This window comes from Lycium barbarum, chromosome 1, assembly GCF_019175385.1.
Source record: "Lycium barbarum isolate Lr01 chromosome 1, ASM1917538v2, whole genome shotgun sequence".
In the NCBI taxonomy this organism is placed as follows: Eukaryota; Viridiplantae; Streptophyta; class Magnoliopsida; order Solanales; family Solanaceae; genus Lycium; species Lycium barbarum.
This window is the reverse complement of record NC_083337.1, coordinates 136973450-136977886: the sequence shown is the minus strand read 5'-3', so window position 1 is coordinate 136977886 and position 4437 is coordinate 136973450. Positions and strand designations below refer to the sequence as shown.

Sequence of the window (4437 nt, the reverse complement as noted above, 5' to 3'; positions counted from 1 at the left end):
CTAGTAAACCAATCTTTTCTGAAGCACATGTGAAAGGTACAAGCTGAATCTAAAATCCATTTGTGTGTTTGAATGTCATCTGTTAAAGCAGTTAGCACATAATCTTCTCCAGATGTCTGAGCTATCTAAACTGTAGATGCACTGGCTGTTGTTTTATCATTCTTATTCGAGCAATCCTTCTCAAAGTGACCCTTTTGATGACAACCCCAACATTCAGCATCCTTCTTAATCACCCTTTTCCTAGACTTAGACCTAGCTACTGATTTGCCTCTCCCTCTTTGGCTCGAGAGACCTCTAACCGTCAAACCCTCACTATGGTCCTTTTTCTCACAATTGTTCATATGGTTTAAATTCAATGCATGTCTTACCATCTGCAACGTGACCACCTCCTTATTGGACATCATTGAATTAACTATGTCTTTGTACGCCGGTGATAATGAAAACAGCAGAGTGCACGCTAGTTCTTCATCTCCCACTTTAATATCAACATGAGTAAGATCTATAGCCAATTTATTAAAAGCATCAAGATGATCCTGTAAAGTTGTACCTGTCTTCATCTTGAAGGTGTATAAACGCTGCCTTAACAACATTTTAGTTGTTACTGATTTCTTTTGGTAGAGATCTTCAAGTTTCTTCCACAAACTCACAGCTGTTTTTTGGGTACTGACTTCACATAACACGCTGTCTGATAAGGATAATCGGATTGCGCTAAACGCATCCATCTCAATCTTCTGCTTCTCGGCCTCTTTTGTATTTTCGGAATACAAGTCGTCCAAAGCATAGACTGATCCTTCTCTCCGTAACAATGCCATGATCTTGATCTTCCTGATGTTGAATTTATTACTTCGCCCATCAAAATTCGCTACCTCAAACTTCATAAATGCTATAGTCTCCTCGTCTCCTAGATCTCACGACCTGTAGGCCTCTGATATCAATTGTTAGCGCGGAAACGATAAAAACATAGTAATTAACGTGGTTCGGGTCGATGTGGTCCTAGTCCACAGAGAACGGATGACACTTTTATTAATATCAAGGGAGAAAGTAAGTTACAAGATTGAATGCGCTTAGGTTCTATGTTCTGTCCTACTTAATAAATCCTAACTAGCATGTATTTATACTACTAGGCTAAATCCCAACAACACTCGAAAACCAACAAAGAAAAACATTTCCTTTTATTTCTTTCCGCTTTTGAGTAGGAATTGACTTGAATAACTTCTCAACTTCACATAAAGTTCATGCGAAATTAGTAGTTTCAAATTTCCAAGATAGTGTTTGAACTCAACTCGAATTACGTAGCCCTTTTACTAGTGAACTCTAACAACAAAAGATGAAGCAGGAACTAAACAAATATGACGTAGAAAATCAGAACAGCGTAGATGAAGTTTTACTTGTGAACCCTAAATAGAAGAGATGAAGCGTGATACAAACGAAATACACTATAGCAACTCAGGTGAACTTCCATGTATACGACCAGTTGTAAGACTAGTTAAATACAATACAATGACAGAAATTGAACGGATGACAACACAAGCAGTAGCTACAGCCACATGCTAGATTGATGCTCCAGCAACTTATAGGTGTTCTATAGCATTACCTGCTACATGACCATCCTCCAAGCACAATCGCGAGGCTCCACGACAGCACAATACCGAAGTAAACTAGCAAGTGTGATCCTTCCTGCGATTGAGGTGAACGACTGCATCAGCACCAATGCAAGCAGTTCAGCTTTAGAAAGTATATTCTAATTTTTTAACTAAAGGAAAAAGATACAGACACGTCGAAGAGCTTTAATAAAGTAAATAAGGTGCATGGCTATGACAATAATCAGGACTTGCCCTCTCTATCTCTCTTCTATAAGGACTACAAGATCGCTCATTACCTCACCGAAGAGGCCTATCATGGGTTCTATCAGGGTTATACTTATTTCTCCTCTCATCATCATCTTTTATAGCGTACTCCACAGTAAAAAATCGATCATCAGTTTGCTACATTTAAACAGAAGAACAAAATGAAACAAAGGCTGCAGGTCAGTGAGGATTCATATAACCGACCCCAACTTGTTTGGGATTGCGGCGTAGTTGTTGTTGTAAGATGTAGAGGCAGTGCCAAATTAGGGAAACTATGCAATGGATTGATAAAATAACCAAACTGCAACAATTCATGAAAGCACGTACCTCATATTTGTCACATCCAAGGCTCTAGTGGCATCCTCTTGTGATTCATATTGGACAAATATGAAATTCTTTCCGATCCTTATGTTTGAATATTTCTCCATATGGATCAAAGTGCCTGTCTAGATCCCTTGTCCTTGTATGTATGGATCAAAATTAATGAGGAACAGACTCTGAAGTTCTGAAAGTAGATGAAGTTTTTCTAGAACACCCGGGCCTTCTGCTGGGCTCTTCCTGCAGCACAGTCATGGAAATACTTAATGTAACTGGAAAATCATTGTGTCTATGTGTATGTGTGAGAGAGATAGAGAGATTTGGAGGGATAAATGGATTAACTTTGACCACTCAACACAAAGCCTGAGTCCCTTTCTGCCAAATTCTATTTGGTCAAGCCCTCGAATCCTCTGCATCTTTTCATCGTCCATAAGCATAAAAGCAAAACCTGAACCCCAGCCCACAGAAAGAACAAAACATTAAGTAAAAATGAATCGTAAAAATGGAATTATGGGAATAAGAATCATTCAAGAAAAGGATCACCTTAAAAAATTTTAATGTTCCAAAAAGGAAAAAGAAGAAGATATTCCTCCAGCAGATGTGCATATCATCTAACATTTCATGTCATTGCAAAAATGACTACTCTGTCAAAAGATGTGCAGACCATCTAACATTTTATCTCATTATAAAATGACCACTCTGTCAAATGTAGAAACTTTTGATCATGGGAAAATCAGCAGCAGACTTTCAACAGTGGACAAAGTGATCAGATGGAAGGATAATGTAAAGATTTCCTCTCCATTTTAAACTGCTTTCTCAGGTTCAAGGTAGGCATGTGACAAGTTTGAAAATGGGATGCGATCAAGGTAATGTATGATTGTGATACCATGCTGGATCAGAGAGCTCTTCTTGGTAACACAAAAAAGACACGTGTCACAGCCAGGAAACGAAACGAGACACCTTCCATGAGCCATGATTGTATGTACATTTCAATGTTTCATTGCTCAGTTTCCAGGAGCTAACAAGGAACAACCTACTAAAGATTGTTCAGAAGAGTCAAATTGGTAACCGTCCTCCATTTCACTTAGAAAGAAACCACACTCAGGAACCTGCTGGAGGAGTCTTTAAAGAATAAACAAGATCAGTGCAGTGTATAATGTACAAGTAATAACGCCTCATTACTGAGATTTAATTACAAGTAATTAACAATGGAACCAAATTATCAAAGTATAATATTTAAAGACGGATATTCAGGACATCAAAAGTCAGTGTCAAGAGGTCTCATCACAGAAATCTACCCACAGAAAAACCACCAGATAAAATATAACTATAAGATCAGTTGTAACTAACTAGCATAGAACCTAAAGTAATAAAATATCCATGCTTAGTAGAACTTATATCCACCTTATTAACCTTTCCATATCTTCTGAAAAAACTCTCCAGCTCAGACTGCCTGTTGCCATATTCAAAGTTCCCATAGAAAATTGGCCTCGTCCCACAGAAACTCCTACCCTGTTCAACTCCAGTGCACAAACACTAAAGCTTTTTTATTTTTTTATTTTTTACATATTATTTACAGCATTGGTATTACAATTGACATAAAAACCTTTTGTCGAGAAACTATATTCAAGTTGAATTTCCACATTTTTACTCATTCCATTCCAAATTATGCGAATTTTGAAAAAGAAACTTTTCCAAAATCGTGTATCATATTATCATGAGCTAGAGGACCTTAAAATTAGCACCTGTCAAATGTTTAAACCTGGTTACACGATGATAAATTTAAGAACCAGTAGAGACATCACTGTCCAACGTAAATTCCAGTTAAAATGGTATTGGCTCCACGTCAAACAGACTAATTAACACAACAAGAAGTATATCGACACCAAAATGCTTCTGACACAGAATTCCCTGTTCAAAAGTTTAAATATTTAACAAATTTACTCCATTACGATTCATTCTAATACAGCATAGGTTTCATTTTGTAAGATCTTACTCCTTCCATCCAAAGAAAACAGTTAATTTGCTTCCCATGAGCTTTTGTCCCTTTTTCATAAGAAAATGAGTAGCATTTGTATTTAATATTGACAAAAGGGGGTGCCAAGCATGTACAGAAGACAGACAAATAATTAAACATGGATGATAATACATACAAAAGAAAGCAACATACACAAAGAATGAGTGGTCTTCTAGAAAATATCATCGCGAGAAAGCTTGTCAAATGCAAAGCCAATAGAAATTAAGAAAACAATCTGAGTGTGGGCGCAATTAG

The 4437-nt window shown here is 37.2% G+C and overlaps 1 pseudogene; it reads right to left on the bottom strand.

Annotated features, from left to right (window-relative positions):
* Window positions 1-1597: 1597 nt before the first annotated feature.
* Window positions 1598-3810, bottom strand: LOC132614775 (serine/arginine-rich splicing factor RS41-like; annotated as a pseudogene).
* Window positions 3811-4437: the final 627 nt, after the last annotated feature.